We start from the raw sequence: 25,331 nt of genomic DNA on the forward strand, positions 1-25,331 counted from the left end.
GGCCACTTGACTGATTGGTCATGAAGGTGAGAAAAAAAAAAGCAGGGATGATTCCTAGATTAACGAATCAGCCCAACGCCTGGAACACAAGCACTCAATGAATGATTACTCAACACTTGGATAAATGAGTATAAAACAACTCAACATCAGCATCTTGAACAGAATTACATGCCAACATGTCTGCTACAGACAAAAGTGCTCCAGGCCATCAAAAAAAAAAAGATGTCAGTGTGGATTCAGATTGTCTAAGAAGTGGGATTTGAAATTTGACTCCAAAGATGGATATTATTGGGATTGAGAGACAAACACAAGACATGATTCTATGAAAGGAGATACAAATGAGCCTGATATATTTGGGGTAGTTTTCTTGGCTCCGGGATATTTTTCAAGGGTGGGGGTTTCAGAGGAAGCATAGAGACAACTGTGTTGGCAAAGTAGAGAACAGAGACACAGTTGGCTGAATATGAAAACAGGAGAGGAAGGCGAAGCATCATGAATGCCAGGCAGTAGTTTGGATTCAAAAAGAAATAGAGATCCATCATGGGTTCTTGTCTAGGGCAGCGACATGCTGGCAGTGGGTGATTTATGTCTTGAATTTGGACGGTCTGGGGCTGCAGGTGGGTGACAACATGGGAGACAGCAGATCAGGTAGAATTACAGTAATCTAAGCACTGGATTCAATAAACGACCCTCTCCCTAGGGATGGGGGGCGGGGAGAGGGGAAAAAACAACAGAGCCCAAGTCTGGACCAACTGGGAAGAAATAGATATGCCAGAGGCTCTCAGAGTCGGCCAGAAGGGACTGGGCAGGAGAACAGGGCAGTGGGCGGAGGTGGTCAGGAGGAGAAAGCAATTCCACCCCAAGCCAATCAAGCAGCCTTTCCTGAAGCCTGAGGAGACCACGGGAGCTTTCAGCTGCAGGTGGCTGGGTGCTCTGGGCCAATCTGTGTTTTTTCATCTACTCAATGGACATGAATTTGAGCAAACTCCGGAAGATAGTGAAGGACAGAGAAGCCTGGTGTGCTGCGGTCCATGGGGTCACAAAGAGTCGAACGTGACTGAACGACTAAATAACAACCATCTCTTTCAGATTTCAAAATCTAAATAGAATTCCTGGTCCTCCCCAGGGCATTTGCAGTAGCCTTGAGTGGTACTTATCTGTGGGGAACATCCTCCTTAATGAACAAAGACTTAAAAGACCAGCCAGGACCCAACCCTGGCCTCAGAGCCCTTGCAGGAAGTATGGGGAGATGCCCAACTGAAAGTGAAGGAGGGAGAAGCAATCCTTTTCCCTTTCACATTCACGGTGCTGCTGGAACATGGCCCTTTCCCACCAAATATATATCACAGATCTGAGAGTGGAAGGACCACACCCAAGCCCCCAGCAGTTCACTGAACTACACCTGGCTGCTTGGAAACAAGAGGCAACAGAAAAGAGCCTGTAGACCGCGGAGTCAGGTCTCCCAAATGAAAAGAACAGAATGAGAGAGAGAGAGAGAGAGACAAAGTCAGCAGCAGCCTCTGGTGGAAACTTGCCGTGTTACAGCCAGAAGCTGGGGCTTCTCCAACTCAGGAAATGGGGGGAAGCAGGCCTATCAACCAGTAGGCAGCAATAAAATGCCAGATTCCGTTAAAGAGGCTGGGCTGGTTCTAAATGATAACCATCTGCTCAGGAGCCCACGGAGCCTGGTGGGTGGGCCATGACTCACCGTCAGGCCACACCCGGGCCACCTGGCTCGGTCACAGAGCAGCCAGTGTCCCTGTGCTTAGACACAGACGGCAGCTTCCCCTCCTCTTTTCTATTTTGGCAGCGCGGCAACTACATCATGGATGAAGTCTATTAAAGAGTCAGGGCCCTGGCTCATCCTTCTCATATGCAGGCTGCTTGCTTGTACTGCCCCGCACCCCAAGAATGCCCATGACCTGCAGCAATGACAGAGAAGATGACGGTGGCTGGGTCATTTGGGGACAGGTTACAAAAGGCCTTTGCTAAGGGGTCCTGGGATCCTGAGCAAGGTAGAGACACAACCAACGGTGTGTTAGAAATAAATAGAAGGTAAAATTGATCATCAACAAGGACTTACTGTAAAGCACAGGGACCTCTACTCCATATTCTGTAATAACCTAAATGAGAAAAGAATCTGAAAAACCATAGATACCTGTATATGTGTAACCGAATCACTTTGCTATACACCTAAAAACTAACACAAAATTGTAAATCAACTATATTCCAATATAAAATTTTTAAAATTCAATAAAAAAATTAAAGATAAATAAAAATAATCTTACCCAGCTGATCATTTGTCCTCCCCATGATACTTTCAAAGGAGCTCACACACAAGTGACATGATTATTGGTGGTGCAAGCCGTATGGTACTCAGTTCAGGACTCGCCAGGAGAAGCTGGAATGGAATATGTGGTTTAGGCTCACAGACCTATATGGATCCTTCTGGACCAAATACATGGGCGTGTCTGCGAAAAGAAAGTGAGAAAGGATACAGTGGGCTCAAGCCCTGCCGTAACACTCCCACCCTGCAGTGTTTCAAAAGAGCTGTGGCTAGATCGCCCTCTGGAGGCAGGAGGGAGAAGAGCAGCAAACCTGAGCACCAAGGACGTCAGTGTGGTGAGTGAGGAAATGAAACATTGCCTTCGCTGGTGGTTCAGATGGGAAAGAAGCTGACCGCAATGCGGGAGACCTGGGTTCGATCCCTGGCTTGGGAAGATCCGCTGGAGAAGGGAAGGCCTACCCACTTCAGTATTCTGGCCTGGAGAATTCCATGGGTTGTATAGTCCGTGGAGTTGCAAATTGCCGGACACAACTGAGCGACTTTCACAAGTCCCACACGAAGAGCAACATTCTGCCCCCAGTTTTTCCCTGTGATCTGTCTGTCAATGCTCTCCCTTATAATCAGAGCTCCTTCTCTAGCATAGAAGCCTGCAGTGCCTTGAGTACCCCAGGCTGAGGGTATCTTCTATACTCCTAAAGTGAATTAATCCAATCGTGAGTCTTTAAAGTGTTCCTCTTTTCCAAATTTCCAAAGGCTACATAAGATGCACAACAATACGACTGCACTCCAGCACCCACACAGCTTCAGAAGACTTAAATAAAGCAGTGTGTGTGCTGAGTTGTTTCCAACTCTTTACGACTCCATAGACTGAAGCTCACCAGGCTCCTCTGTCCATGGAATTCTCCAGGCAAGAATATGGGGGGGTTGCCATTTCCTAATCCAAGGGATCTTCCCAACTCAGGGATGGAATTCGTGTCTCTTGTGTCTCCTGCATTGGCAGGAAGATTCTTTACCACTGCACCACTTGGGAAGCCTAAATAAAGCAGTAGCGTTTCACAAACAAAAGTTAAGTTTCACTTTGCTGCCAATTTGAAATAGAGCAGAGTAGTAAATACCCAGGGAAGAAGAAAAAAGAGAATCCTAAACTCATTTGAAAGGAACTTGCTATTGAGCTGATTGTGCCACCTGTGCAAGTTTTACAGCGGCTCAAAGTTTTAATGAGTCTGCTCAAGTCTGAGGCAGATGGCAGGACAGGCCATCCAGGGCACTGACCTTTAGTTCAGTGACCTGACCTGCTGGCACCTAGAGGATGAAGGGTGGTGTGGGGGAGGGACTATGAGTGGATGTGACTCTTTGCGATCCCATGGACTGTAACCAGCTAGATTCCTCTGTCCCTGGGATTTCCCAGGCAAGAATACTGGAGTGAGTTGCCATTCCCTTCTCCAGGGGATCTTCCCAAATCAGGAATTGAACCCAGGTCTCCTGCATTGCAGGCAGACTCTTTACTATCTGAGTCACCAGGGAAGCCCCGGGAGTGGATGCTGGTTTATTAAATTAGGAATTTCCCGGACTTCCCCAGTGGTTAAGATTCCATGCCCCCGATGCAGGAGGCACAGGTTTGATCCTTGGTCGGAGAACTAAGACCTTGCATGCCATATTGTTTGGCCAAAAGAAAAATTTTTTTTTTAAATAGCAATTCCCAAGAACATCTCCAGAGGCCAAGTGAGAATCTTGCCTCAACCTTCTAGTCCTGGAACATTGACTGAGTTTCACTTCCTCAATGGCTGTCCAAACATCCTCTTCTACCACCAGGGTTCCTATGGCAGCACAGCTTGACTTCCCCAAATAATAAGATAGTCTATCAAGTACCTGATATCTTCAGGAGTACCGTATCTCCTCCTGAAATCTCCCCTGATGCCTCAGCTTATGAATCGCTTCTCTCTACTCAGAAATCCTCTGGCCCCTATCTGTGCCTCTCTTGTAAGTATAAATGTCTATAACTTCTCTCTCCCCTCAGAAGATTGTAAAATCTTTGAGGACAGAACTAAGAACAGATATCATCAGAATTTTTTTCTTCTTCTTCTTCTTCTTCTTTATATGGAAAAGAGAAACTCCACAGAGCTCTTCTTCGGAGTCCAGGCATCCATTCGTGGCTCCCACTGCTCTCAGGCGACTCCAACGAACCTTGCAGAGAAGGCAGAGCTGGAAGATCCAGTCCTATACACAGGCAGAGCAGGAAGTGGCTTGGCAGGTGTGCTTTGGAGAATGCAAAGAATTTCCCAATTGTGCCTCCAATCTCCCGCCTTATTACCTGAAGATCCACCATTAGTCATACATTCCTTTCCATCTTTGAGGATTTTCTCTTTGGCAATTCCCTCTTGTTGTTGTTCAGTCACTAAGTCACGTCCGACTCCCTGTGACCGCATGGACTACAGCACACCAGGCTTCCCTGTCCTTCACTATCTCCTAGAGTTTCCTCTTTAATAAATTCTAAATAACCCATAGAAGAAAAACAGCTTAAGCTCTAAGTATGCAGTGCCTCAGTAGAGGATTTACTGGCTATCAGACGTAAGCAAAGTTTTACTCTGTATGTGACTGTGTTAGTGTTGGTGGACCAGGCATTAAGGCAGGGATCTGAGAATATGAAAATCCATGAGGGTGAGACTTGTTTTGTTTGCTTCTATAACCCCAGCACCTGAACTGATAGAGAGATAACCCCAGCACCTATTATTGGTGCTCAATAAATGTTTGTTGAAAAATAAGGAATGAATGAGTAAAAGAATGACAAATAAGTCCAGATGACAGGTATTCTCCAGGGGAAATTTGGAAGGCCAAAAAACAAATTTGCTGGGGGCAGAATGGATTCCTTATTCTTCCTGTATGACCTCCATGGTGCGTTAGACAGCCTAAGAAATGCTCAGGAAATTCACTGGAACTGCACTCTTGCTCCTTAAACTCTTGCTAGGTAACTCTGGAGCTTGGCCCAGGAATAATGCCACTGCCCGCTCCCAGCTGTAACCAGGGTGCCAATGCAGACCACATACCAGTCTTGCCACCAGGGGGCAATGCAGACCAAACGCCAGGGTTTTGGCATCCAACCCTGGTGTCTGACTGACAGCAGGGGGCCCCCAAATGCCACTTTGGACCACCAAATACAGTACTCCCTTTCTTGCCCAGTCGTTCATATCAAAATCTCACCTGAGCAGCTTTATTTCTCAGACCAACTGCCACAGAGACAATAGTTTAAAAGCTACACTGAAATCCACTTAATCAATAAAAACAGTGGCCTGTGTTTTGGGAAAAGAAAACTGCGGTCACTGTTAGGGACCCTCCCTACTATTATTTTCTAAGCAACTAAGGTGTTATCCCTGAGGAGCCTGAAGCAAACTATGGATGATTCATATTTAACTGGTAATTAAGATGCAGTGAGTACCACATAATATCTATGAAAAGCACGCAGAAGCTTTCCCAGGAACAATGCCAAGCACTAGACTATTATCCAGTATTTTGAATCAAACTGGGTCAGGCCCTCAGACAGTATTCTGACCGCTTCACTGTTAATTGTGAAAAAGGGTTGAGAGCAGGAAAGAGGCAGGCCCAAGATAAAGAAGGAAGCAAAATAGGAAATATTTATTTATCCGGGTACTGTGTCCCATTAGGCAAATAAAATACTACATTTACTTAACCTCTACTGGACTATCATTAACACCCATTTTCTCACATGAGAAAGTAGACTCCTAACGGGATTACAACACTCTTTGCTGTATTTCACTTGCTCTTTCATTCAGCATTTGTTTTGAGCCAGGAACTCTGCAAAGCAATAGGGATATTGAGACTACAAAGTAAGACTTAAGGTGAGTAGATGAGTAGACACAGAGCTTATTACTACTGAGTGTAGTGAGGATTATAGCTTCAGTCCTACTTGAAGCCAAGGCTTTTTCTTTTACTCCCTTTGATGCCTTCTACTAATAGCCAGCCCCTTTCCCCAGTACAGGGTCCTTCATGTCCTATTTGTATTTCCATTATTTAGACTAGTACCTTGTTCTACTCTTCAAATGACTGGGTGACCAAATTAATGGAGAGATGAATGATGGATGGATGGAGAGATGGATAGATGGATGGATGGATGGACAGATGAATGGATGGATGGATGGACGGATGAGTAGATGGACAAATGAACAGATGAATGAATGAGTGAATCCTGGAGATTACAAATCAAAAAGGGGAAAGAAATAAAGTAATATTCAATGAGACAGTGTTGGGCCTTCTTCATAACTATATTTTCATTATTTTCAGATATTTTCTCTCTCTGTTTGCTATAAACCACTTGAAAGCAAAGAGACTTCCCTGCATGTTTCTTACACACAGAGCCCACTTCAGTGTTGGGTGTGCCCAGATGCTCAGTAATTTGTGTGATGAGAAGACACATCCAAGACTGACTTTATTCTCACTCCTGATCCTTTGATACCTTATGGGAGTGAATGTGAATCTTCTTCCTCTCAGGCGAAGAGCAAGAACAAGCCATAAAAAAGCCAAGGGCCTGGGGGTCTGAATTCTGGGTCTTGGAGACCTCACCCCTGGAATAAATTAATGAGAGCCTTTAGAAGAAGAACTCCAGAGGTCCCAGTCCTGACAGGAACCTCCCAGCTGTGAGTGGAGGAAAGCCCCTGAGCATCTTGTGAGCTCCAGGCATTCACAGGCATCCACCAATGGGATGGGCAGATCACCCCCAATACCAAAGAGGGGACAGTGGGAGCAAGGCTGGCTGCTCAGGAGCGGGGAGGGGAGGAAATGGGAGTGGGAACCCTTTGCCACATCCAGCCCTGACAGCTCTGAGTATGCCCTCCTTATGTGGCCCCAGGAGTCACTCCTGAGCCCTCAGACCCATGACAGGGCCTATAGGGAGGCAAAGGTCAGACTTGGGGTTTATGAAGTGCTGAATCTTGCCCTGGCATTGTAACTAATAAATTTGAATTCCTTTTAGGCCCCATCTCCTTCCCTGAGGCTCAGTTTGCTAATCCTAAAAAAAAAAAAAAAAAAGGAGTCATGAGGAGCTTCCGGGAGCTTACTCCTTGGAAGGAAGGTTATGACCAACCTAGATAGCATATTGAAAAGCAGAGACATTACTTTGCCAACAAAGGTTCATCTAGTCAAGGCTATGGTTTTTCCTGTGGTCATGTATGGATGTGAGAGTTGGACTGTGAAGAAGGCTGAGCGCCGAAGAATTGATGCTTTGGAACTGTGGTGTTGGAGAAGACTCTTGAGAGTCCCTTGCACTGCAAGGAGATCCAACCAGTCCATTCTGAAGGAGATCAGCCCTGGGTGTTCTTTGGAAGGAATGATGCTAAAGCTGAAACTCCAGTACTTTGGCCATCTCATGCGAAGAGTTGACTCATTGGAAAAGACTCTGATGCTGGGAGGGATTGGGGGCAGGAGGAGAAGGGGACGACAGAGGATGAGATGGCTGGATGGCATCACTGACTCGATGGACGTGAATCTGAGTGAACTCCTGGAGTTGGTGATGGACAGGGAGGGCTGGCGTGCTACGATTCATGGGGTCGCAAAGAGTCAGACACGACTGAGCAACTGATCTGATCTGATCTGATCTGTGCATGAAAGCACTGCGCACACGACATGAACTCAGCAAGTATGACCTGTCCCTCCTCCTTCACCACCTTTTGACATTGCCCCACCATTTCCTTGTGGGAGAAATGGAGACAGCAGCCAGGCCAGCCTCATCATGGAAACATTGTGCGGATCATGTGAAAGAAGAGATGTAAAACCTGGAAAGTCTACAGGCAAGCGTGAAAAGTGACTGTTAGTAACCGTTCAGTCATATCGAGCCCACCAGGATCCTGTCCATGGAATTCTCCAGGCAAGCATACTGGTGTGGGTTGCCATGTCCTCCTCCAAGGGCTCTTCCCAATCCAGGGATCAAACCCAGGTCTCCGGTGTTACAGGCAGATTCTTTATTGTCTGAACCACCAGGGAAGCCCAAAGAAGACAGGCAAAGAAAATGCAAAAGTAAGGTTAAATTAACACAGAATAGAGCAGGCCAGGCAGTTCCTCCAAGCATTGGCAAGGCTTCTCCATTCTCCTCAGAGATGACTGGAGGGGCTGATGGGCCTGGAGATAAGCAGTCTTCACAGGAGCTCAAATTCCACGCATCAGTGCAGGCTTACTGCCCCTTTGGCCTCTCAAGAGGCCTGGGTTCCTGCCTCCTCTGGACTTTGTCTCAGTGACTGGAAAGAGGTCAGGACGACTGAAGCTATTGGCCCTTCAATGTCTGTGAACGTTCTAGAATAAGATCTGCTCAAGGAGCTCCCCTTTCATGAAGTCACCCTAGACAGAAACTGGCAGAGCCAGTTCCTCCCTGTGGGTGACAGGCAAGGTGACAGAGGCTGGACTTGGAATGGGGAGTGGGGACTGATGGCCAGGTCGGAGTCTCACTCTAGAATCCTGTGTGACCTTAAATATGTTCCTCAACTCTCTAGACCTTTTTTTCTTTTTTTTTTTTTTTTTTAATGTTCAAAGTAATAATGATTGTTTTGAGACTTAAATAACTAAATATAAATACAGGGTATAAAACAATGTCTGTCTCAATAAATTTAAACTAAATAAATGAATGAATGAATGACTCTCAAATCTCAGGACCAGAAGGAGATTTGGGGCAAGCTGGAGGTGGTCCCAATAAACAGCAGTTTTCAACAGGCTAAACCAGGAATACCTGTTAACCCTCTGTGGAAGGAATGGGGAAGAACCTTGCTCTGAGGAATGGAATTTGGTTGGAAGAAGGGGGAAGTATGGATAGGAAAAAGAGGAAAAAGAGCATTCAAAAGCTCATTGCCAAAAAAAAACAGCTCACAGACACACAGAACAGACTTATGGTTTCCAAAGGGGAAAGGGTAACAAGGAGGGAAGAACTGGGAGTTTGGGATTATCAGATGCAAACTAGCATATATATAGGATGGATAAACAATCAGGTCCCACTCTGTAGCACAGGTAACTATATTCAATATCCTGTGATAAACCATAATGGAAAAGAATATATGCATGTATAACTGAGTCACTTTTCTGTACAGCAGAAATTACCAAAACATTTTAAATCACCTATACTTCAATATTTTTTTTTAATAACCTCTGTTCATTATCCTTCAATGGCTCCCGCTTATTCAGGTCCGAATGCCTCAGCCAGCATCTGAGGCCCCCTTGGCTTGACGCAGTCTAACTCTCCACCCTGACTTTTCTCTCTGCTCACCCACAGCCCTCACCTCCTCTGGACCAGTCTGCTCATCAGTGCCTGGATAGGCCCAGCACATTTCGTGGATGTGGGAAAATGAACCCTCAAGACCCAGCAGCTGCTTCTTACCCTCATGTGGCCCCTCGGGGATCTCCTTCTTCCCCCAACTCAGCACTTTGCTGCACCGCTCATTTTAGCCCTTTTCACTGTCACTTTTCAAATATTAGGCTGAGTCTCTGCAACTAGACTGTAAGCTCCACAGGGATAAGAATATGTATGTGTGTGTGTGTTTATTTTCACATTTTTATATGAATACCTATGTATTCAAGAATATAGTATTGATCTGTCTATATATTTATAGGGCTTCCCAGGTAACATAGTGGTAAAGAATCCACCTGCCAACACTGGAGACACAAGAGACGTGGGTTCAATCCCTGGGTCAGGAAGATCCCCTGGAGGAGGAAATAGCAGCCCACTCCAGTATTCTTGCCTGCAAAATTCCATAGACAGAGAAGCCCGGCAGCTACAGTCCATGGGGTCACAAAGAGTCGGACACGACTGAGAGCACGCGCACACACACACACACACACACGAATACTGGAGTGGGTAGCTAGTATTCATCAGGGCTCTTCCTAACCAGAGACCCTGAACCCAGGTCTGCTTTGCAGGCAGATTCTTTACCATCTGAGCCACCAGGGAAGCCCCCATTTATGTGGATATCCATTCTTTATCTATATCAATATCCAGATGTAGGTTGGGGTAGAATTATAGTTCGATCGGAGAAGGCAATGGCATCCCACTCCAGTACTTTTGCCTGGAAAATCCCATGGACAGAGGAGCCTGGTAGGCTGCAGTCCATGGGGTCCCTAAGAGTCGGACACGACTGAGCGACTTCACTTTCACTTTTCACTTTCATGCATTGGAGAAGGAAATGGCAACCCACTCCAGTGTTCTTGCCTGGAGAATCCCAGGGACGAGGAAGCCTGGTGGGCTGCCGTCTCTGGGGTCGCACAGAGTCGGACACGACTGAAGCGAATTAGCAGTAGCAGCAGATATAGATAAATTTGCCACAAGAATAACCTCTCCATCCTATGCATGTGCCTCTTTAAATGAGACTTTGCGCCACCCATCAAAAACCAATGTCTGTGTCTCCTTTCCTTGAACCTTGGCCTGCTCTGTGGCTTGCTTTGACAGCTAGACATGAGAACTAGAATACAACAGATGTGCCATTGTACGCCTTCCTAGTCTAGGTCTCAACAGTATTTACAACTCCTGTTTTCACTTGCTGAGATTACAAGTCTGCCATTGCCACATGACAAAGGCTGAGCTAGCCTTCTTGAAGATCATAGATCCTGGGGAGAGAGCCTAGATGACAACTGGATGAACCACTGGGCTGTGGATGAGGTTGTTCTAGACCCCCCAGACCTACCATGTGACTGCAGGTGTATCAGTGACCCCTGGACAAAGCACCCAACCTGAGGACATCTTGTCTTCCGTTTCCTGTCAGGATATCCTTCCCAAGCTGAGCCCAGCTCAAAGTATCGACCCTGGCCAATTTTAGAGAAAATAAGATGGTTGGTGTTTTAAGCCACCAAGTTTGGGGGGAGTTTTGATATAATGCAAAAATATTAATATAGGTGTGTGTTTAATGTGTCTGTGTGAATAGTTGAATGCTATGTAGATATTAGCGTCATAATTAGTTGAGTCAAAGACAAATATGATATTGCTTAATGTGGAATCTTAAAAAAAAAAAAAAAAAGATACAAATGGACTTATTTACAAACCAAAAAGAGACCCACAGGTAAAGGAAACAAACTTATGGTTACCAAAGGGGAAGCAGGGGGGGATAAATTAGGAATATGGGTTTAGCAGATACAAGCTATTATATATATAATAGATAACCAACAAGGACCTACACAGGGAAATATATCACAGGGAAATATACTCAGTATTTTGTAATGACTTATAAAGATGATACTTTCAGGGATCATTTCTATAGTTAGTAATAAACTATAAGAGAAAAGAATCTGAAAAAGAATAGATATACACTTGTAACAGAATCATTGTGCTGTATACCTGAATCTAACACAACTTCGTAAATCAACTATACTTCAATTTTAAAATTCTTTTAAATAGTGATTTTTAAAAAAGAATTAGTTAGATAAATGAGTGGGTGAGTTCAAAGGCTTAATATGTTCTAATTCTGAGTCCATTAGTACAGAATTATTTGGTGGAGCTTTTCTGTCTTCTCTCAGAAAGAGAAAAAAGTAACTGGGATTTGAAAGAAATTTACCTGCTTCTTCTTAGGGATATTAGAGATGTAGAGGAATGGCCTAACTCATTGCTTTTCCTTCAACTCATGAAAGCCTCCAAAGTGTGGTATCAGGAAAATGAACTAGAAACCGGGAAACAGCTGCTGGGGGCCTTGTTTTACTCCTCACTGGCTGTGTCCTTGAACACGATTGGTCTCCTCTCTCTGAGCTTCAGTTTCCCTCTGTGTAAGAACTGTCATTAGAGAGCTTAAAGTCCTCTCTCATCTGTTTGTTGTTGTTGTTCGGTTGCTAAGTGATGTCTGACTCTTTGCGACCCCATGGACTGCAGCAGGCAGGCTTCCTCTATCCTCCACTATCTCCCACAGTTTGCTCAAATTCCTGTCCATTGAGCTGGTAACATTACATAACATTACCCAAATTGTTGGTGAGGATGCTTTAACTCTCTTCATTCACCTCATCGCATATTCCTTTGAGAACTAGTTTCCAACGAGCTTAATTTGGATGGGGAGTGCCTTTGTATTTGAGGGAGAAAATAGGACTCAAAAAAGGGAGCTGAGACCCCTTAGATTTTACCATAAAGCAGGATGTAGACACAGCAGATGCAGTTTGGAGGCTGGCTTGAATACTTGGTTATACTGAATCTCAGATTTTGATTCTCTCATGATGATCTGCCTGGCAAACTTTAACTGGAATTCCTAGGAGATGATGGTTTATAAGATGATCCTGAGTAGGCTTCAGAAATAGCTATGGGGAAAGACAATTTTCATCTTGATGTCTGACTGGAATGTGAAAAGAACAAATTATGCCTGCTTTCACTGCCTTCCATCAATTGTAATGATTTTTTTGATGATGATAATGACCAGCCATTATGGAAGGTCTATCTTCCCAGTCACCTTCCACTGGAGATGCTGTTTGTCTCATTTTAAATGTGAAGAAATGGAAACAGAGTGGTGAGGTAAGTTGTCCAGTGTCACATAATTAAGAAGCTCAGTGTCAAGACATGTGTGCAGGCTCAGTCGTGTCCGACTCTTTCCAGCACCATGGAAGGTAGCCCACCAGGCTCCTCTGTCCATGTGATTTCCCAAGCAAGAATACTGGTGTGGGTTATCATCCCCTCCTCCAGGGGATCTTCCCAACCCAGGTATTGAATCCAAGTATCGTGCATCTCCTGCACTGGCAGGCAGATTCTTTACCACTGGATCAAAGCCAAGGAGCAAATCCAAATGTATCTGATTCTAAAACACAACCTTTTTCACCATATCATACCATCCTTGGCACCATCCAGAGTCTTCTGTTTCCTGCCAAAATCTTCTTCTAGATAAGGAAGGGACTTGTCACAAAACAGGCTTAACACCTAAGTCAGAGGGCTGTTATGAGCACTGAGCAGACTATGAGTGGGGCCATCTTCACATGACTATTTCATACCGACTTCACATGGAACCTGACATAGATCCACTCTATTCCCAATTCTATCACTTAAAAAAAGGAGGTATTATATAATTTAAGTGAATAAAGATACATCAGTTCAGTTCAGTTCATTCACTCAGTCATGTCCGACTCTTTGCAACCCCAGGGACTGCAGCATGCCAGGCTTCCCTGTCCATCACATCAGGGATGCCAGGCATCCCTGTCCTGGAGCTTACTCAAACTCATGCCCATTGAGTCGGTGATGACATCCAACCATCACATCCTCCATCATCTCCTTCTCCTCCTGCCCTCAACCTTTCCCAGCATCAGAGTGTTTTCAAATGTCAGCTCTTTGCATCAGGTGGCCAAAGTATTGGAGTTTCAGCTTCAAATCAGTCCTTCCAATGAATATTCAGGACTGATTTCTTTAGGATGGACTGGTTGGATCTCCTTGCAGTCCAAGGGACCCTCAAGAGTCTTCTCCAACACCACAGTTCAAAAGTATCAATTCTTCGACGCTCACCTTTCCTTATAGTCCAACTCTCAAATCCATACATGACTACTGGAAAAACCATAGCCTTGACTAGACAGACCTTTGTTGGCAAAGTAATGTCTCTGATTTTTAATATGGTGTCTAGGTTGGTCATAACTTTTATTCCAAGGAGTAAGCATCTTTTAACTTCATGGCTGCAGTCACCATCTGCAGTGATTTTGGAGTCCCCCCAAAATAAAGGATACTGCCACTGTTTCCACTGTTTCTACATCTATTTGCCATGAAGTGACGGGACCGGATGCCATGATCTTTGTTTTCTGAATGTTGAGCTTTAAGCCAACTTTTTCACTCTCCTCTTTCACTTTCATCAAGAGGCTCTTTAGTTCCCTCTTCACTTTCTGCCATAAGGGTGGTGTCATCTGCATATCTGAGGTTATTGATATTTCTCCTGGCAATCTTGATTCCAGCTTGTGCTTCTTCCAGCCCAGCGTTTCTCATGATGTACTCTGCATAGAAGTTAAATAAGCAGGGTGACAGTGTACAGTCTTGATATACTCCTTTTCCTATTTGGAACCAGTCTGTTGTTCCATGTCCAGTTCGAACTGTTGCTTCCTGACCTGCATACAGGTTTCTCAAGAGGCAGGTCAGGTGGTCTGAATTCCCATCTCTTTCAGAATGTTCCACAGTTTATTGTGATCCACATAGTCAAAGGCTTTGGCATAGTCAATAAAGCAGAAATAGATGTTTTTCTGGAATGCTTGCTTTTTCAATGATCTAGTGGATGCTGGCAATTTGATCTCTGGTTCCTCTGCCTTTTCTAAAACCAGTTTGAACATCTGGAAGTTCATGGTTCACATATTGCTGAAGTCTGGCTTAGAGAATTCTGAGCATTACTTTACTAACATGTGAGATGAGTGCAATTGTGCAGTAGTTTGAACATTCTTTGGCATTGCTTTTCCTTGGGATTGGAATGAAAACTGACCTTTTCCAGTCCTGTGGCCACTGCTGAGTTTTCCAAATACGCTGGCATATTGAGTGCAGTACTTTCACAGCATCATCTTTCAGGATTTGAAATAGCTCAACTGGAATTCCATCACCTCCACGAGCTTTGTTCGTAGTGATGCTTTCTAAGGCCCACTTGACTTCACATTCCAGGATGTCTGGCTCTAGGTGAGTGATCACACCATCGTGGTTATCTGGGTCATGAAGATGTTTTTTGTACAGTTTTTCTGTGTATTCTTGCCACTTCTTCTTAATACCTTCTACTTCTGTTAGGTCCCTACCATTTCTGTCCTTTATTGAGCCCATCTTTGCATGAAATGTTCCCTTGGTATCTCTAATTTTCTTGAAGAGATCTCTAGTCTTTCTCATTCTATTGTTTTCTTCTATTTCTTTGCACTAATCTCTGAGGAAGGCTTTCTTATCTCTCCTTGCTATTCTTTGGAAATCTGCATTCTAATGGGTATATCTTTCCTTTTCTCCTTTGCTTTTTGCTTCTCTTCTTTTCACAGCTATTTGTAAGGCATCCTCAGACAGCCATTTTACTTTTTTGCATTTCTTTTTCTTGGGGATGTTCTTGATCCCTGTCTCCTGTACAATGTCACGAACCTCCGTCCATAGTTCATCAGGCACTCTATCAGATCTAGGCCCTTAAATATATTTCTCACTTCCACTGTATAATCGTAAGGGGTTTGATTTAGGTCATACTTGAATGGTCTAGTAGTTTTCCCCACTTTCTTCAATTTAAGTCCAAATTTGGCAATAAGGAGTTCATGACCTGAGCCACAGTCAGCTCCTGGTCTTATTTTTGATGACTGTTTAGAGCTTCTCCATCTTTGGCTGCAAAGAATATAATCAGATTTCGGTGTTGACAACCTGGTGATGTCCATGTGTAGAGTCCTCTTGTGCTGTTCAAAGAGGGTGTTTGCTATGACCAGTGCGTTCTCTTGGCAAAACTCTATTAGCCTTTGCCCTGCTTCATTCTGTACTCCAGGGCCAAATTTGCCTGTTACTCCAGGTGTTTCTTGACTTCCTACTTTTGCATTCCAGTCGCCTATAATGAAAAGGACATCTTTTTTGGGTGTTAGTTCTAGAAGGTCATGTAGGTCTTCATAGAACCATTCAACTTCAGCTTCTTCAGCGTTACTGGTTGGGGCATAGACTTGGATTACTGTGATATTGAATGGTTTGCCTTGGAAATGAACAGAGATCACTCTGTCATTTTTGAGACTGCATCCAAGTACTGCATTTCCGACTCTTTGGTTGACTCTGATGGCTACTCCATTTCTTCTAAGGTATTCTTGCCCACATTGTACAGGAGACAGATATAGATATAATGGTCATCTGAGATAAATTCACCCATTCCAGTCCATTTTAGTTCGCTGATTCCTAAAATGTCAATGTTCACTCTGCCTTTTCCTGTTTGACCACTTCCATTTTGCCTTGATTCATGGACCTAACTTTCCAGGTTCCTATGCAATATTGCTCTTTACAGCATCCGACCTTGTTTCCATCATGAGTCACATCCACAACAGGGTGCTGTTTTTGCCTTGGCTCTGTCTCTTCATTCTTTCTGGTGTTATTTCTTCACTGATCTCCAGTGGCATATTAGGCACCTACCATGCTGGGAAGTTCATCTTTCAGTGTCCACTCTTTTTGCCTTTTCATACTCTTCATGGGATTCTCAAGGCAAGAATACTGAAGTGGTTCAGATACATAAATGACTCTAGAAGCTTGGAGCCCTCATCTGAAAACTCCTAAAATTTGACTTCAGCTCCTCCTCCCAAACCAAAAGCAGTCAGAGGATCACTGCAATATTGGGCACATGGACAAGGAAATATAGGACATGGTCCCTAACCCTAGGGAACATAAAGTCAACATGAAAACACACAAAATATAAATTTGAGCTTTGTGGTACTAACTTCAAGTATAAGATGAGTGAGAAAGGAAAGATCTTTAAGGATTGGAGGGGAAAGGCAAAATAAGAGTTTTGGAACAAAATAAGAGTTTGAATTGAGCCTTGAAGGAAAAATTGTTTGGTCAAGAGAAGAAAGGAAGGGCTTACTTAGCAGTGGGAGTAGCATGAGGGAAAGCCTAGGGGCGAGGAGGATGGGCTGTGCTCAGTCACTATGTCTGATTCTTGGCGACCCCATGGACTATAGTCTGCCAGGCTCCTCTGTCCATGGAATTTTCTAGGCAAGAATACTGGAAGAGGTTGCCATTTCCTCTTCCAGGGGATCTTTCCAACACAGGGATCAAACCTGAGTCTCCTGCATTGGCAGACAGACTTTTTACCATTATTCCACCTGGGAAGCCCAGGGGGGAGGAGAGTAGAATATAAACCTTTAGGGGTCTGGGAGCTATCTGGGACCTAGTAGGAGAAAACCATGAGTGGCCCCATATGAGCAAGAAAGCCAGAGATCAGCAAAAGGTACACATGTTTGACACCCAGCCTCCATCCACCCATCCATCACACTTTCTAGAAGACTGAGTCATGCTTTCTACCCACACAAACCTACAGAGACAGATATATGCATCTGCATGCACACGCGTGCGCACACACACACCCTACTTTTTGCTCCTGTCAGAAACCAGCCTGTGAGACTGCTGTGGATTCCAGAGGAGGGTGGGGAGGACCAAGACAGCAGATTGTTGAGGCTCTAATTACATATCTTTGAGGTGGAAATTTAGTAAAACCACAGACTTGGAACAACATAAAAGTGCATAAAACAGCCTCATCCATTCATTATGCAAAGGAATTGCTCATTTATGGAGCCTGGATTACAGTAGAGAGCTTATAAAGCAAGCAGATAGTGTTTTATGGATTCCCATAAGCACCAGCACATTCTCATCATGGAGAGCACACCTGTTGGATGCAGCCGAACCAATGCATGCGGTGGGTCCCCCACCCACTGAGGGATGGCGTCCCACTGCCACCCCCAGGAGTGATGAGGAAGGACCAGGACCGAAAAGGAGCTCCCTGAGGGGGCAGTGCATTCAATCATCCTGAGATCATAGAGAAAAACTTCACCAGAAGAGCCATCTATTATGATTAAAAATAATATTAATCTTTAAGATTATCATGTATGTGTTCTCAGTCATGTGTGACTCTTTGCAACCCCATGGACTGTAGCCCACCAGGCTCCTCTGTCTGGGGATTCTCCAGGCAAGAATTCCAGAGTGGGTTGCCATTTCCTCCTCCAGGGGATCTGCCCAACCCAGGGATTGAACCCACGTCTCCTGCATTGGCAGGGGAATTTTTTACCACTGTGCCACTTGGGAAGCCCTTAAGATTATCATACTGGGGGCAAAAAAAAAAAAACACAAACTTAGGAAAAGGAGAAGATGCTTAGTCACTAACAGAGTCATCTGTTGGTGATTCAAGGAATTCCCTGGAACTTGGGTCCAGGGAATTAAAAAATCCAGGTTAAAAAAAAAATCTTGAATCTAACTCATTCTAGTTTTCCTTTTTAAAATATTTTATTGTCTACTTTCCTTTTCCTTTACATAAAATTGCTTTGAGGAATGATTAAGTCTCCAGAAGAACACTTCTCAAAGTATGTTCTTATGGAATACCAATTTACAAGGAAAAAGAAATATTTGGTGGTTAAATACATTAGGGAAACTTTAAATTCACACTCCATACCACTCCTCTTTTAACGTCTATGAACATCGACATTAATGTGTTACAGACTCTCAAAAGTCTTGCAATAAAGCAATTTAAAGTTAACTTATATTCAGTGTTTCTAAAATTTAAGTAATCAAGAAAGCTGACAGTCCACTCCAGTATTCTTACAGGAACAGTCTATGGACAGAGGAGCCTGGCGGGCTGCAGTCCGTGGGGTTTCATGACTGAGCACACATGTGTGAGGGTGGAAGGAGATGGGTTGTAGTAATAAACTGGTACTGCTAAGTACTGCTAAGTCACTTCAGTCATGTCCGACTCTGTGTGACCCCATAGATGGCAGCCCACCAGGCTCCCCGGTCCCTGGGGTTCTCCAGGCAGGAACACTGGAGTGGGTTGCCATTTCCTTCTCCAATGCATGAAAGTGAAGTTGCTCAGTCGTACGACTCTTAGCGACCCCATGGACTGCAGTCTACCAGGCTCCTCCGTCCATGGGATTTTCCAGGCAAGAGTACTGGAGTGGGGTGCCATTGCCTTCTCCAATAAAACTGGTAGAACTGGAAAAAAAAAAAAAAAAAGAAACCTGATGATTTTCTGTTAGTTTGCTTTATATGTTTTTTTTTTTAACAAAACATCTATGTTCATCCTGAGGAATCAGTGTTTTATATAAAAAGCTTTGAGAAATAATGACTTTTTTGGCTGATTTTTCAGTTTCTGTATTTGGATATAAATTTGAAGATTGTTCAGTGATTTTTCAAGACCTATTTCTTGATCCTTTTGTTTTAGTGCAGCCTGGTAACATTCTGCCCTAATCCTATTATACAGAGTTGTATTACTTACCCATAAAAAAATTTGATTACCAGGTTTCTGGGTGGAACTAGGGGACTCTTGAATCATAGGATTTCTGAGACTTAAAAAGTCACATCCTGGTCCCCAGAGAGGGAATAGAATCAGAACACACCTGGGTACCAACGTGAAGACGTATTACGTATCAGAGTGTCCTGCGTATGTATGTTTAAAAATGATAGTGAAACTGGATACAACACAAAAGCCCACCCATAGATAAATGGATAAATAAACTGTGGTATATCCACACAGTGGAATACTACCCATCAATCAAATGGGTAAACCGTGATGCAAGCATCATGAATGAACATCAGCATTATCATGTTGGCTAAAAGAAGAGTGCATACTATAAAATTCACTCACAAAAAGTTCTAGGAAATACAGACTAAGGTATAGTGAAAGAAATGGGCTTCCCAGGTGGCTCGGTAGAAGAACCCACCTGCCAATGCAGGAGATACAGATTCGATCCCTGGGTTGGAAAGATCCCCTGGAGAAGGAAATGACAACGTGCTCCGGTTTTCTTGCCTGGAGAATCCCATGGACTGAGGAACCTGGCAGGCACCAGTCCATAGGGTCGCCAAGAGTTGGACACTACTAAGTGACTGAGCACACACACACATAGCGAAAGAAAGCAGGTAAGGGATGCCTGGGAATGGGAGCAGAGGGAAGGAAGGGGCACCGGCAATCTTCAGGTGTGGGCAATGGAAATGTTGAACATTACTTTGCTAGTAATCACCTCTACTAGCTTTGTTCATAGTGATGCTTCCTAAGGACAACTTGACTTTGCACTCCAGGATGTCTGGCTCTAGGTGAGTGATCACACCATTGTGGTTATCTGGGTCATGAAGATCTTTTTTGTATAGCTCTTCTGTGTATTCTTGCCACCTCTTCTTAATATCTTCTGCTTCTGTTAGGTCCATACCTTTTCTGACCTTTATTGTGCCCATCTTTGCACGAAATATTCCCTTGGTATCTCCAATTTTCTTGAAGAGATCTCTAGTCTTTCCCAGTCTATTGTTTTCCTCTATTTCTCTGCATTGATCACTTAGGAAGACTTTCTTATCTCTCCTTGCTATTCTTTGGAACTCTTCATTCAGATGGATATATCTTTCCTTTTCTCCTTTGCCTTTTGCATCTCTTCTTTTCCCAGCTATTTGTAAGGCCTTCTCAGACAACCATTTTGCCTCTTTGCATTTCTTTTTCTTGGGAATAGTTTTCATCACTGCCTCCTGTACAATGTTATGAACCTTCGTCCATAGTTCTTCAGGCACTCTATCTATCAGATCTAATCCCTTGAATCTATTTGTTTGTCACTTCCACTGTATAATTGTATGGGATTTGATTTAGGTCATACCTGAATGGTCTAGTGATTTTCCCTACTTTCTTCAACTTAAGTTTGAATTTGCAATAAGGAGTTCTTGATCTGAGCCACAGTCAGCTCCAGTTTTGTTTTTGCTGACTATATAGAGCTTCTCCATCTTTGGCTGTAAAGAATATAACCAATCTGATTCAGTATTGACCACCTAGTTATATCCATGTACCCAGCTTGCCTTGATTAATGTTTCTGGTTGTCAGTGATTTTTAGACCATCAAAGTTGGTCAGCAAGTGAATGAATGAGTTCAGGGCTGTGATGGGTTCCATTTGCAGACATTGGCTCCTAAGTCCCTTTATTGATCACTCAGGCAAAAGGAACTGTTTTTCTATCATTTTTTTGTCATCAATGGAAGAGGCCTTGAAAGAATTTCATCTGGTTTTTAGAAGTTTCAGAGATGCAAAGCAGTCTGTCCACTGACTTGTCATTGATGACAATTTCTCCAGAGGTAGTATGGGCTAGGGGACCAGACTTTGCTGATCAAAACTTGGCTTATCCTCACTGGCTGAACATTCTTGGTGTGGTCATTTCCTTTTTACTGTGTCTTTGGGAAATCAGACACTTCAGAAATGTAACAGATTTAAAGGACTAAAAAGACAGCTCACCTTGAGAAAACTCGAGCTGGAAAAGAGTTTCATTTCTAAAATGAAAAGATGGGAAAATTCCTTCTTATTCTGGCAGCTGAATTTTTCTATACAAGAGAGAATGACATTGTGGGCACTTTAAATGGGTGCATAAGAGTTTGAGGAAGAAAAAAAGGAGATGAATGGGGACAAAAATGAGAACTGGCCACAGGACAGATCTTTGACAAGTGTGTGACCTTGAGCAGATTCATAGCTCTGAGTCTCCTCTGCAAACTAGAATAATTAGTAATCACACTGTCATTTTCAAAAGTAAATTAACAAAACATTTGAAAAATTTCCCAGTGCAATGCCCAGTACATATTAAGGGCAAAATGTCATCTTCTTTCCCACCTTCCAGACACAAATAGCCTATTAAGCATTCTGCTAGGAGGAGGCCCATAACTTCACTGGCATATACAGTTCTGCTGTTGTTGTTGTTTAGTCACTCAGTTGTGTCTGATTCCTTTGTGACCCAATTGACTATATCTGGCCAGGCTCCCCTGTCCATGGAATTTTCAGGAAAAATTGTTTTTACCCGGAGTGAGTTCCCATTTCCTTCTCCACGGGATCTTCCCGATCCAGGGACTGAATCTGTGTCTCCTGTATTGCAGACAGATTCTTTACCACTGAGTCACCAGGAAAGCCCTATATAAAGGTCTGTGTATCCAGAACTGATTCAATGGCAATGCTTAAATCCTCCCCAAACCATGAGGCTCCTAGATCTCTATCCACTTAAGGCATCGTTCCCTAGTGACCCGTTGCCTCTGGGACTGACCCCACAAATGTAGCAGGACTTTCCCCCACCACCACAGGGCTCTTTCCTTCCATTTCCCTTCCATTTCCTCTACAGGGACACCTCTGGCTCTGCTGCCCACCATCCGCACTCCATCTTCAACCCTGCTTCCTTTCATTCTTTTCCCTCCTTCCTTTTTAAGGACAGCCCAGGTCTCAGGCACCTCCAAAGATCAGGCTGATGAGAACAGGTGGATGACGTCAAATAAGGGGACAAGGCTTTGTGTGTCTCAATAAATTAAGTCTATTAGAACAGGATGGCTCTTTAGGGTTTGAATTCGTTTCCTCAGGGCTGCCATTACAAAGTACCAAAAACCAGATGGCTGAAAACAACAGGAAGTTTCGTGACACTTCTGGAGTCAGAAGTCTGAACTCAAGGTGTCAGCAGGGCTATGTTCTCTCTGACAACTCAAGGGAGACTCCTCCCTCACCTCTTCCAACTTCTGGTGCATCAGTTCTCAGTGGTTCAGTCATATCTGCAGAGAAGGCAATGGCACCCCACTCCAGCACTCTTGCCTGGAAAATCCCATGGATGGAGGAGCCTGGTAGGCTGCAGTCCATGGGGTCGCTGAGGGTCGGACACAACTGAGCAACTTCACTTTCACTTTTCACTCTCATGCATTGGAGAAGGAAATGGCAACACACTCCAGTGTTCTTGCCTGGAGAATCCCAGGGATCCGGGAGCCTGGTGGGCTGCCGTCTATGTGGTCACACAGAGTCGGACACGACTGAAGTGACTTAGCAGCAGCAGCAGCAGTCATATCCAACTCTTTTCTACCCCATGGACTGAAGCCTGCTAGGCTCCTCTGTCCATGGGATTCTCCAGGCAAAAATACTGGAGTGGGTTGCCATTTCCTACTCCGAGAGATCTTGACCCAGGGATCCAACCTGTGTCTCCTGCACTGCAGGCAGATTCTTTACCACTGAGCCACGAGGGAAGCCCACTTCTGATGATCGCTGGCAAACTTTGGCATCCTCATCTGTAGACTTACCACTCTAATCCCTGCCTCCACTATCACATGGCATTCTCCCTGTGCATCCTTCTGTCCCCAAGTCTCTGTGTCCTTTCTTTTAAAGACACCAATCATATTGGATTAGGCTTTATCCTAATCCACTATGAACTCCTTTTAACTTAATTTTGTCTACAAAGACCCTATTTCCAAATAAGGTCACATTCTGAGGTCTGGATGAGAATTAATTTTTTTTTTGGTGGGGGTGGGGGACACTATTCAATCCAATGTAAGGTCCTCAGTATCCAATCCACCAAAAGAGAATAATGCTAGAGACTGAAATGAATTGGTCTAGATTATAGCCCCAGTTAATGACAGAGCTAAGAAGTTCTGGCTTTTTGCTTCCATACCCAGACTGATTTCTAAGGCACCAATATGTCTCTCCAACTGTCACATACTTAGTCATGTTTGACTCTTGCAACCCCATGGACTGTAGCTCGCCAGGCTCCTCTGTCTATGGGATTCTCAAGGCAAGAATACTGGAGTGGGTTGCCATGCCCTCCTCCAAGGGATCTTCCTGATCCAGGGATGGAACCCGTGTCTCTTATGTCTCCAGCATTAGCAGGCAGGTTCTTTACCACTAGCACCACCTGGGAAACCCATAATATTTCTCTAATGAGCAACAACTTGGCTCCAAGCTCAGAATGGAGAGAAAGGATGCTTTTGTTTTGGGAGGCTCCCTAAATTAAGAACTAGGCTTAAAATAATAATAGCCACTGTGTACTGGGCTTTGGAGGCATGAGCTCTAATCTCTATGACAATGGTTAACACACTCAGAGAGCTTACAGTGGGCCAATCACTATTCTTAGCACTAAAATGTGTATTAATGTGCATTAACTTATTTAATCCTCCCACAAGCTCAAGTCTGTCTGAATCCGAAGCCCACGCCCTTCCTCCAGCACCAAGTTGCCTTCAATGAGAACTTGGAGTGAACATGGCGCTTTAATTTTTTTTTTTTCTTTCCTGACCACTTGGCATGTTGGATCTTAGTTCCCGGACCAGGGATCAAACCTGTGCTCCCTGCATTGGTAGCTTGGAGTCTTAACCATTGGACCATCAGGGAAGTCCAAACAAGGCACTCTGGACGATGCCTCCCCATCCCCACCAAATGTCAGTGAGCTGTTGAGAACTCAGTTGGAATTTGAAAATTCCTAGGCTGGGAATGAGGTAACCACATAGGACAGTTGTCTATCCAAAGGCCAGCTGCCCGCCTTAGCTGGGAACCTTCCAAAGCCAAATCTTTGGATGCGCCTACAGATTGAGACAAGGAGCAGTCAATTAAGCCCGTTCCGGCTGACTGCTATGGCTTCTGGCCAGGAGAGCCAACAGATGTTCATCAGCAGCCCCTGCTGGTCAAGGTATAGATGTGGGACTAATTTCTCTAGCCTGATGCAGCTTTGAGATGAGGAGGAGCAGAGAGGAGGAGAGCAGCTCAGATATTAAGGACCACTTATTAGATCCCAGTGGTTCGCCACTCATTACATGCTGGGGACCATGGGTAGTAATTAACTATTACCCAATAGCATCAATTAAAGCCAAGAAAAGAGCTCAGTGGGATGCACTGACTCTTGGAGAGGGAGTGCAGAAGGAGGCTATGGCCTTCTCCTCCAGGGCATTTGGAGCAGGAAGTGCTTTGGGATGCCATAGAGAATAAAAGGGGGCTTCCCTGGTAGCTCAGACTGTAAAGAATCTGCCTGCAATGCAGGAGGCCTGGGTTCAGTCCCTGGGTTGGGACGATCCCCTGGAGAAAGGAATGGCAACCTGCCTCAGTATTCTTGCCTGGAAAATTCCATGGACAGAGGAGTCCATGGGGTGGCAAAGAGTCAGATAGGACTGAGCAGAGAAGAGGGAGTCAGAGGATGAGATGGCTGGACAGCATCATCAATGCAATGCACATGAACTTGGGCAATCGCTGGGAGATGGTGAGGGACAGGCAGGCCTTGCGTGCTGCAATCCATGGGGTCAAGGAGAGTCGCACATGACTGAACGAGTGAACAAAAACAACAACAGAGGATAAAAAAGGAGCTGGTGTTTCCTTTGCCTCTGCCACTCCTTTTGTAATGATAGTTCTTATTTGAAGAAAGGCATTTGTGAAAGATTCAAGCTCTGGAGAAGATTCATTTTGAGGTCACACCCTAGGTTGCTTTACCAGGTTTTTGGAGGAGTCTGTACATATGGCTACTGGTTTCTACTTGGCTCATTAAGAGAACAGAGGTGCTCCTCTCATCTGTAAGGAAACTAAAAAAGCAGCCAAGAGCACTGGCCTGGAGTCCTGACACCTGACCTGGAGCCCACAACAGCTTCACCACCATCTTGTCGCATGACTTTGGAGAACCCTTTAACCTCCCTGTGTGTGAGGTTCC

Source organism: Bos mutus, chromosome 8, assembly GCF_027580195.1.
Source record: "Bos mutus isolate GX-2022 chromosome 8, NWIPB_WYAK_1.1, whole genome shotgun sequence".
Classification (NCBI taxonomy): domain Eukaryota; kingdom Metazoa; phylum Chordata; class Mammalia; order Artiodactyla; family Bovidae; genus Bos; species Bos mutus.